The sequence below is a fragment of the Tympanuchus pallidicinctus genome, unplaced genomic scaffold (assembly GCF_026119805.1).
Source record: "Tympanuchus pallidicinctus isolate F22 unplaced genomic scaffold, pur_lepc_1.0 scaffold4, whole genome shotgun sequence".
NCBI lineage: Eukaryota > Metazoa > Chordata > Aves > Galliformes > Phasianidae > Tympanuchus > Tympanuchus pallidicinctus.
In genome coordinates, this window is record NW_026294758.1 from 17,889,324 (window position 1) to 17,901,227 (window position 11,904).

The window sequence follows — 11,904 nt, forward strand, 5'->3', positions numbered from 1 at the left end:
GGGGTTGGCAGCGCCCGGAAAGTTTGAGGCCGCGAGCGGCTCCCGCGCCGGAATGCGAGAAAGTTAACGGAGGGGAGCGGGCGGCTCGCCCCTATATACGCTGGGTGGCGCGGGGACGCGGCGAGAACGGGCTCAGCCGGCCCCCTCCCCAGCGATGCTCGGGGCTGCGGACAAGCAACCGTCAGCCCGGCGCTGTGATGCGGCATTTTCCTCCCAGCCAGTTCCGGGCAGCGGGGGAAACCGAGGCCGCGGCGGCGTTAGTGAGAGCGCTGTGGAGGGGATGCCCGGCCAAGGAGCGCGGGAGAGGCGGCGCGGAGAAGGGCTGCGGGTGCCCTGCCCGGGCGCCGCGCCCTGGGGACATCCTCGGGAGTGACGCGGTGACGGCGGCCGCTGCCCGGTGACCTTGCGCTGCGGTGCCGCGGGATGAGTCGCGTTAACTGTGCCCGTGCAGCGCTGTGAGCGCTACGGAACGCTCCGGCGGTCGTGCCGAAGGTGTCTGCTGGCAAAGCCGTCCCGTGGTGGCTGAGAGCACGTACGTACGGATCGGAGAGGCCGTTTCCTGCAAGTATGCAGGAAAAAAAAAATGTTTATCTCTGTGCTAAGAGTTGTAAATAAATATATAGTCTGTTTCCTCGGCTCAGCGCACCTGGCTATTGGCTCCATTTTGCATGCTTAATGCTGAAGTTCCTTTTTTCAGTTAAAGAAATATCAGTGAGATGGTTTCAGAGCATACTTAAGTGAATAAATACTTCTGCCTGAAGTGAGCCACACCTTTGTTTGGATTTTGGCTTTTATTTATGTCCAAGTCACTTACACCTCTATCCTGGCTGGAGGTTAGGCAGCTACATCAGTGCTCCAAAGGACCTGCAGTAAGGCATGGCAACATGACTTCTGAGCAGAACAGGGAGAAAGCACATGATTTCACATCATCGGGGCCCTTGGAATTCAATATGCAGTATCTGGGAAACATAGCCAAAGTAGCTTCTCATTTGATCCCTAGAAGTGAGTAAAAATACTCAGCTTTTAAACACCCAGAAGCAAGAGCAATCAGATAGCAGAACTCATGTGGATCGAAGCCTGTGTCTTGGCTTCTGTTGTGGCATCTTTAACTTGAGCAAATTGCCTGAAATTGAACCCCATTGTGAATAATGGGTTTACTCGGAAAGCAGGAATCAGAGTAAAGGGGAAGTTAAATTTGGTTCTGCATCTTTACTGAAAAGGGTGAAAATGCCCATCTGAAGAAGCACTGGAATGCATGTGTCTGCCTTGTCTTTTACTCTTTTTGTTTTAACGTTAGAGTGAAATGGCTGTAAAATAAGCAGAGAAATAAAGTGTAATTTCTACTAAGGGTGCAGAAAAGTGAGTACTCTTTTCTCAAGGACAAAAGATATAGAACAAAAGCAACAGTAGGTTCAGAATTACTGCTTATTCACCAGATGGTAAGGTACTCTAAGGTCAACCCTTCTTCAAATTATGTTTATTTTCACCAGTCACCAAACTATCTCAAAAAGAAAACATCAGGAAGTTTGTTCATGTATTCACTACAGTAACCAATCTCTTATGTGTAATACTGCATGGCAATCACTGCAGGGAAGAAGTGGACACTGGCTGCAGTGCAGTAGACTGCTGTTCTGTTGTCTGGGCCATAATGCATTTATATGACCTCTCTGCTGAGCAGTCCCACATAATTTGCAGGCAGGCCTCTTGTTTCTGCTTCCACCAAACTCAGCATCATCTTGGTCCTAACATTAACATTAAAATTGTGTCGCTACATTGCAATTTCCAAACCCATCCAAGTGATGTCCATTTTATCCAACCAGAAAGAAGATTTGCTTATAACAAGAAAAAAAAAAAAAAAAAAAGAAAAAAAAAGAAGAAAAAAAAAAAAGGAAAAAAAAAAAAAAAGAAGGTCAAAGTGGCTGAGGCTATTTAGCTGCAGAAATGCTCGTTGTCTTGTGGGCAGAGTGGGCCTGGGACCAGAAGGAAGAACATGGCAGCACTGTATAGGCAAAGTGGGATTATTCCAGCATTAATTCAAATCAAGTCACCGTAAGCAGTTCTGCAATACAGTGAGTCATTCTGCACGCTGAATTCTCTGAGCTATATTCATTTATTGAAGTTGAATCTGAACCTGGCAGAAAGATTACAGCAAGATGTCGCATAACATTCAGATGGAAACCTCAACATTTAACAAGAATATGGTTGTAACCTATGCAGCTGGGAATGACACATTTCAGAATGTACAAATACCTTGTATTAGCCCTGGAAATAAGGGTATCTAAAAGCATTTCTTTACGCCTATTGCTGCAGTGTTTCATGAGCTAAAACAAAACACACACGCACAAAAGAACGATCTGGTGTTTCAAATGTGAAACACTAGATTCACAATAAGGAATGATTTTTTTTATTTTTTATTTTTTAATTTCAAACATATCAATTATAAATGTCAAAAAGGGAAGAACATTTCACGTGGAAAGCAACTACCAATCTCCTCAGAACTGTATTTGCTCTCTGTGTCAAAACTGATCAGTTTAGTTAGAACTCATAAAATAAATGTACTGCTCAATGCTAAATGCTGTGCTTTTTGTAAAATGTATTTTCTAAACTCTTAAAGGTTGAGCTGAAGCTCTCTATCTCTTTACTGGTTTAGATCAAATAAAAATCTCTTCAGTATTGGTTATTCCATTAAAAAGTGTTACCATGTAGATTCTGATATTTATGTCATCATTGATATGTCTCTGTATATCTGAAAATAGATTAGTGTTGAATCATAGAGTAGCCACAGGGATCATCAAGTCCAACTCATATCACCACATTCATTGCACACATGGAAATAGTTCCTACAAAGTCCCATTCACTGCTTTCATCACTGTCTTATTTTTATTCTCCTTGAAGCTGAAAAACATGCACCACAACCCCTGCGTTAGGGAAGGAAGTCATTCTTGTGGTAATTGGAAAGTTGTATCTCTTCCTCTGCACCAGACCGGACTGTCCTCTCTGAGAGTTTCTCACTCATTTACACTGTGTTGGAACCTACGCTCATTCTCCGTATGGCAAGCTCCAGATCCAGCATGGCTATGACAGAGAGGTTTAGGGTGCATTTCATACCCAAATTCTGATGACTAAACACACACTTACTGGCCATAGTTACTTAACTGACTCCATTGTGGTGGAAGAAAGATCTCATGAAAGCGTTTTGCCTAACCTGAGTAGCTTCAGTTTGGAACTACATTTCAAGCTCATTTGCACACTCTCAGTGCTGTCATCTAGTTTCTTTCTGTTTCTTCAGCGAATTATTACAAATTTGTATCTCTTTTTTTTTATGTGAGTGTATTTTGAACGGCAAGGTTCTTGTCAATAATGCTTTTTTTTTTTTTTTTAGTTAAATTAGACCTTGACGGTTTTTGTTTTTGTTTTGTTTTGTTTTCCTCCCATGTCAGCAATGGGACAGAGGCAACCCACTGACATATTTGAGGTCCAGACACAGTAAGTAGTATCTCCGGCACATTTATGGTTTACATTTCCCCACAGTTTTTTGTAAGAACTTCTATACTATGCAGGCAAGCACTCTTGTCTGTAGCTGAAAGTATTTTTACCTGAAACTTCCAGACTAGGATGCAGCGCAAAGCAAAAGTCCAGTATAGAGAATTGTAGCCAAAGTAGTTAAAGGCTTTGAAATTTAAACATTATTACTAAAATTAAAAAAAAACATTGAAAGTATGCTATATAATTTTAAGCTTCAGGCAATTTTAGCTATAGGCAGTACTACAAAACCTGCCTTCACCCACAAGTACATAGTAATGAGTAAATTTCCTGGATTTTGTACAGATAGTTATGCTTCTGCTACATATGGCTCTTCTAATTTGATGGAACATAGCATCTCACAAAGCCAATCACAACTTAGCTCTGCAAAATTTCTCGCCTTCTTGCTGCGGTTCTGAGTATTTTTAACTAGCTATTGGATTTTTTTGGGGGGTACCCATAAAAATACAGGTTCAACCATTACTCTATGGTGATGCTGGCTTCAAAATGTTTTCTATATTAGCCAAGTGTCAAGAAGATTATTGGCTGTGCTGTTATGAGAAGCTGAGTCAGTTTACTGGAGATTGATTTCTATTCCTCTTGCCAGCCTCTAGTTTGTTAACCATACTGTCGACCTGCTGATGTCACTTAGCTATTTGTCTAATGACTGCTGCTGACATCTGACATGGTTTCTCCATCGAGGTGTGTGGGAAGGACCAACGCAGCTCCTGGAACTGACCTCCAGCTATTATGTTCAAGATTCTTTATCTCCTTCCTTTGCATGTAAAACAGCCACTGAGACTTCTTGGAATGAGTATACTTTTATTTAACATTAGAAACAAAATGCAATTTAAAAAAAAAAAGAAAGAAAGAAAAAACACATGAATTTTACCATGGTAGATACTCTCCGTATTCATCCTATTATAGTTCTTCTGTTGCTAAGCACCTCATCCTTCAGATCCTGCCTGGATCCTTTACATGGTGCCTTTTAAGTCTTCTCGAGATAATTTTATTCTTTTTTCATTGCTCTGTATTTTTGTATTTTACTGATCCAAAAAGCATCTCTGTAGATTCATCTGGATGCTCAGATGGTCAGAATGAACCATTCTGGTAGTAGCTCTTGACAACTGTCAAACCTCTGTCAAGCATCACCAGTAGTGAGCACTTTTTTTTTTTTTTTTAATTCCTGTTTGTTCTGTCAGGTGTTTCCTGTTGAACCTGTGTAGTTATATGGGGAACACCCCAGGGCTGACAACATGGCTCATAAATTAGCATTTCAAATACCACAACACTTAAAATCTGCTGGTCTTTATAGTCAATGCATGCCACCTACATCAAATACCATTGAGTCAGACAGACTAAAGATTTTTTATTTTCTTTTCTGAAACGTTTACTCATTTGCTGGTCATCTCTTCTTAAAGTCTGCTGCCTTCCAAACAGTCTTGGTGTTTCATAACCTCTCTATGTGTTAAGAAGATAGAAGTTTAACTTTTTTTCTTTTTTTTTTTTTTTTCCATGCTAATATTATTCACATTCAAAACTGCCTCCTGGATCCTCTGATCACAGAATCAAAGAATCACAGAATGGCTTGCATAGGAAGAGACCTCACAGACCATTTGTCTTCAGCCCCCTTGCCATTGACAGAGTCCTGCAACTCAATAAGCAATTTCAAGTCCAACTGAAAGGAGAGGTGGTGAAGGACTCGTGTTGTCTCCTCCATTTCCTACTCCATCCTGTAACAACAGCATTAGGAGGAATGGGAAAGAAGGCTGACTGCAAAGTCATTTAGAGCTTACATACAAATGTGTGTATGTACATGTATATATGTAAAAAAATATTAATCATACTACTTTATTCTGTCATTTCAATCACTAAAATGTCAAGTTCCTTTCATTATAATTTCTCATACAAATAGCTTATTTGGTTTCCTCCCATTATCAGTGTATTCATTGTAAAGGAAACAGTCTATATAAACTCATATAATCATTCTTTCTGGTTTTGAAGAGATGACTTCCATCCATGTATTTTACAGATTGTCTTTTCCTGAAAGAATTCCTCCATAGGCCACAGTGATTTCTGGCATAGATTGCAAGTATTCTGTGCTTCTGTCTCCATATCTTTTTTGTTGAATCCTGTGTCATGCCTTATATAAGCCCTGTGAAATCCATTGTAACTAATGAGCAGTACTTCATGACTTCATACTAATTAGAGACACAGTGACATCAACTTTAAGCACACATCTGGCTTCACCTTCTTAAGTGATTTTGGTGAGCTCAGTAGTGTTTGTCCCTGTTTGATCATCTCCAGTGCATTTCAGTCAGAACATGTTGAGATCCAACAGTATACTAGCCCTGCACCTTCCTTGTTTATCTGTCCTTTTCAAGTTTCCCAAAACACTTAATTGCTGCTTTTATTTCCTAAACTACCTCACTACTTTATTGAGGCTATGCAGAGTTTCCTAGCAAAACTGCTAGTGTCCTGTGTATTTTTCCTGCAAAATTTTAGTTGCAGAAAAATTATCATCTGTCTTTCTACTGGGGTTGTCATATCTTGAAGTCCTTGGTGCAAGACTGGATTTGGTAGCAATGTTATAGTTCTTGTGCTACCTATAAATCTGGTTGTGTATAGCTGTCTGATTTCTCCTCTGGGTCATATTTTTTTGAGCTGTTTTCATGGCTAAGGACATAAAAAGCTACCTGTTATGAAGTTAAAAAATGACTCTGTACTTAATTTTCAGAGACTTTCATTGCCTGAGTTCTTTGCAAATTCATTCTTTCTCTTATAACCAATTATATGATTACCTAAACAGAAGGATAGTTGGCTGTATCTATTGGTGCTTGTTTGTTTTCAGTTTTTCTGTTTTAGAACATTTTTAAATGTTTTCTGTTTGCAGAAGAATTTCTGCAACTTTAATGTACCTTCAATGAATTTTTCATTTTTCTGTGTCCTTTCCATTGCAACTTTACTTGTCAACCACCTTCCTGGCTTTGTGGATCCATGTGGAGTCTAGACAGTTTGCTTTTAGTCCCGTTCAGCAGCTCTAGATAAATGAAATTTTCACCACGGCCCTGAAGTCTCAGTATTTGTCTCTGATGCTCCAGGGCTGTAATAATCTTTACCATTCTCAGAGATCCTACTCAGTATGAGAACTTGTATTTGTAGCTGCCATCTGCTAGTTGCAGCTATATTAATACCTCTAAGCATCTACTACTATGAGCTTCTTTTTTTTTGTTATGCTGTTGCTCTACCTCCCAATGCAACTCCCACCTGGTACCATTCTCATACTGACCATGCTATATCTACAGAACCTCAATTGGGTACAGTTTCCTGAGTTTACCTTTCTTCTCTCTGTGTTCTCTGCATACCTCAGAACAGCTAATCACCTCCATTTCAGATAAAGAAGCAAACCACGAGGCCATCTGCTGCTCCTCTTTTTCTGCATCCATGATCCCCTTCTTCTGTGATTACATTCATCCAAACTTAAAGCACATTTATGAAAGAAAGCAGGAAGGAAAGGCCTATTGCCGCTAGATGAATCTTGGCAGCCATCACATTTACAGGTACCCTTCAACCGCATAACCACCGACCTCACGAGGTGGACAAGAGAAATAGCTCTGAGCCTGTCTTTTATCCCTCAAGAATAGAGAAAATTAATGATAATTCTTATTCCTTTCCTTTGCTGCCAAACAGTGACATGAAAGCTAACTGCCTCATCTGTGACTGGTACATCAGCAAGGGCAGAAGTCAGAGCCTTCATCTTAGGTCCCGAGGTAAAGATGCTTTGGCCTATCCTTGAGACAAGGCAACAGTGGGAGATGCTATGTGATGAGTGGCTCCTGGCCTGATGTCACCAGGAGAAACACCCCTGGCTGCGTGCAGACAGGTTCAAGGAACAGACTGCCTTTGCCATGACAGAAATGGAAAAGATCTCTCAGAGGCTGTGGAGTCTCACTGGAGATCTCCAAAAACCACCTGGACAGGCCAGGGCAATCTGCTCTGGGTTTCCCTGCAGGAGCAGGGGCTGAGCCTGATGGTGTTCTGGTGTGCTTCTGGCCTCAGCCAGCTTAGGATTCTGTGAAGGAAGCTCTCCCATCAAAAACACACTCCATGTTTCATAGGATATTTATCACTTTTCTATCACTTTCTGCACTAGGGGTGATGAAGAAGAAGTTCTCTGTTCTCGTATACTTCAGTACTGAGAGAACTCAGCCTCTTCATTTCTCAGTGCACACCTTCTTTAGGTTGGGATGGGGGACTTCAGAGCACTTCACTCCCACTTCATGCTCCTCCCATCCTTTACTCCCAGGTTCTCCAGTTATAGCAAGGGTTTGATAGAAAACTGATAAGTGGTGAGGCAGGAGATTGGAGGCCAGTGCAGCTGCTTCTCCCACTGCTGCAGAGTATTCAGAGGGAAAGCTAACTCCATTGCAGAACACATCTGAATGAGAAGCTCCTGCTTGGAGATCAGACAGCACCATGTGGCAGATGGACAAGCCTTCAGTGGTATGACAGGACCATGTTTCTCTGTGTGCTAAGGTTACATCTCATCTGTCTTTTCTGAACCTGCTGAGAGGTGTTCAGTGTGACTGCCCCCTGGGAATCCAGTCATTATTCATCTCAGCTTACTGTTACATGTTTCTTGCAGTTGTAGTTTAGAGAAGGTAAATCGGAAATGACATTGTCAATAAAGGATCCTTAAGAATGGAAATGCAATTATAAATGAATAGATTTTCCAATATATTCCCAGAGAAGCACATGTATTTAGTAAAACCGCTGTGCTGGTATTAAGGTCATAACTAGAAACTTTAAGTGATTTTTTTTCTTGAAGAGTAGTTGGTACAAAACTGTGTTTTGTAGTGGGTTGCTTTAAGTAAGCATGGTATGATTTTTGAACTTTCTCTTTGCTATGGAACTTGCACATCTTAGATATTTTGCCTTCATGCTGTGGCATTTGAGTAAGCTTTTTAATGTCAGATCTTTCTTATTTTGAAGTTTCTCTATCATTTATATTTCTCTGACTCCATGTGGATGGCATTTGATCTGAGAAAGAAGAACAGTTACTGACTCATTAAATGTCTGAAATGTTGGAAATGAAGGTTTTCGTCATGATTTCTCAATGTATTTTTGTGTAAGCCACAACTGAGTTTTGTTTCACTATGCTAATGACATATGAAAAGGTTAAAAAGGAGTCATATTAATTTCCCTGAAATGTGACAACATTGCGGAGCTCCAGAGTAGTAGAAAAAATTTCTTTCTCTTTTTTCTTCTTTTTTTTTTAACATAAGAGAGCAGGTACATACATAAATATATTTCACATATAAATCAGTTCTTCTTCAGAGCTACAGTTCTCACAAAAATTTGACATAACCTCCAGCAAGGAGTTACCAAAGCGAAAATGAGAACTGCCTTCAGGGTAATGCACAGCTCCACAACTACACTATATGCTTAGATGAGTACTGATTGTTGATAATTTTTAAATTTATCATTGATGGGTTAATTATTTTGAGGATTACTGGCATAATACTGAAAAACATGAAGTTCTATATTTCAAAATTAACCTATGCAACTCTAGAATAAAAGAAAGATTGTAGCCTAAAGATTGTTTTATCACTGAAACAAAGTCAGACAGCCCACTTCTCATCACAAGAAATGAAATGTAGTGCCTTTATTCATCATTGGCTGTTCTGCTACAGTGCCTTTGGACATTGTTCCCTCAGGAGCATTTTACAGATTGGAATTAAAAAAGAAGGCATTTTCTGAATTAGCTTGGGGATGACAGATAATAGTCTCAGGAAATGATTTGTGGTTTTGTTTTTTTCATGAGAGATTGTGAAAAAATCCTTTTACAACATGCTATGAAGTAGCCAAATGCCTTTTGCCTCAATGTGAGATTCAGTCAGTGAAGCTCAGTTTCAGATATCATTACTCTTCTAGGTGAGGAGGAGAGAATCAAACAGAGCTGTAAGTGTTATGAAGAAGAGTGGAGAGCAATGAAACTGGAAAGTAATGCATCTGTGGTGAGCTGACAAATAAGGAATTAAAAAGGGCAGGGAAAGAAGTTAGAGATTGGGTAGTAGGTAGAGGGAATTTCTAGGAAAACGTAGCATAAAATACAGATATTTAAAACACCAGAGCTACCATAGGAAAGCAATAGGTAGCTGACAGTGGCATTGCTTTTGCTCCGGCTGCTGCAGGGTCATAGAATCATAGAATCATTCAGATTGGAAAAGACCTCTAAGACCATCTTATCCAACCATCAGCTGGCAACAGAGGCAGATGGAGAAGTTTCTCACTGGCACTGCCCCTTCTTCCTGGGCAACTGCATCTACACACAGTCCATGTCACACGCTGGGAAATATGCAAACCTTGGATTTGTAACACTCCAGACTAGGCTGGTGGATAACTTAGCAATGCTCAGTGGGCTTATTTTCAGCCTCACATGAATTTCTCTTTAAAAAGCTGCTGCCTGTATCTATCTATAGGTGAGAAGATGCAAGCAATCTCACTTCTGTCTAACAGGTGAAATGTACTTCTGGAGCATTTATTATCATATTCCACGAGCTTACCTATCCCTCTCTTGACTTATAGCTACTAAAAGGTGAAACTTTTTTTGATAGCGTTGTACCAAGTCTGTATCAGCAGTACTCCCTGGGAACATAGTGCATGGTAGCAGAAAGAAATAAAACACCAAATGGAAATGAAGATGATATGGGGACAGTCTTTAAAATTAATCCCTACATTCACTTTGCTTTGATGATTAAAGATCCATGCTATCTTGACTGAACTCAGATGTGTAAACAAGTAATTTAATATCTATCAGTGAATGTAAAGTAGCATGAACAGTTTTTCTTAAGGAGAAACTATAATAGTCAACAGAAACATGAAAATATTTCCCAGTGATTATCGGAATCCTGGAAAGTAAAGGTTTTGTGGTCCTGCTGTACCATGATTTTCCAGCTGCAATACCACATTTTTCCTTTGGGTGATGATTTATTCCCTATCTCTGTTTTATGAAGGATATGAATATGAAGTATCCATATGAAGGATACTTTCAGTATACCTTGAGTTGTCAAAGACACTTAAGAACAGTAAGAAATTTCCTCATATATAGTAATATTTAAGATCATTTTGACCTTGCTTTCTTGTCATTTATAACTTCAATATGAGATTTATGATGTATTTACTGTTTCTGGGCTTGATTTTTCTCAGTCGCTTTTATGGTGTACATTTTAACAGCAGCTTTTTTAGAAGTTCATATGTGCATTTATTCAGTATGCATGACAGAGGGAGCTTTAGCATATCAAGAGGGGGAAACTGTACAGGTAAGCAGGAGCTACCTTAAATGAAAAGCATTCTTACAGCACAGATCAAATGCACAGCAGTTTGTGGCCACTGAGAGCCAAGTTCCATGGAAGTACCATCTGCTGCACAGGATCCTGCACGAGCCCAAACAAAACTGATTCTTGAGGGCTTGCAAAACCATCTTTAGCACAGAAGCCAGATGGTGAGTACAACATGCACTGGCAGGCAGATTTTCAGAGCTGTGAGCACAATGTCATATTTTCTGGGATCTCTCTTGCATTTTGAACTTTTTAATTGACAGATGCAAGCAACAGTAACTTGATATCTAGTTACCTGCTTGCATATGATAAATTCTGGAGAAACCTGTGAAACTTAGACATTATTTTTTATATTTTTTATATTTTTTTAGTTGAGCACTGAAGATTTCAGGTCAGGTTTGCACACACTTTTGCTGCACATGCAGTTATTTACATGTTCTAACACACAAATCACAGGCCATACTGAGAATTCAACCCAGAAAGAAAAAGACTGAGAGGAAAAAAAATGAAGCCGCTGCTGAAATTGCAACCATTATACCCAATCCCTCATTACCAGCTCACTGAACTTGGGCATGACTTATGGCATTTTCCACCAAGCAGAACAGCTCATCTGTGCTATCTGTGGCACGGAAGTGGTCTGCGGGTAATTGAGATGATATCTTAGTTACACCTAAGTAGTCTAACATGTAAATTGTGCACATTGTTTGTTCTTGTTGGGTTCTGATGTGAGCTTATTTCAGGTAGCAGGTATGCAAGTATCTGTAAACAGCCACTTCTTAAAGTACAGTTGTTAACCACAAATTTATCTTACACAACCAACTTATCTGTCTCATCACTGATCACAGATGACTCACTGTCAGACAGTGATAACTTCTTGTTCTGTGCCAATCAAAGACATAATCAAAGTCTTTTTATTTAAGGAACTGTTGTAGTTCCAAAACTATAGGTTTGCCTCTTAGGCAGTTAAGAAGGCAGATTTTTTACAGCAGGGAGTAGAAGTGAAATAGACTCTCTGTGAAAATAAATGTGAAAAACATTTTAA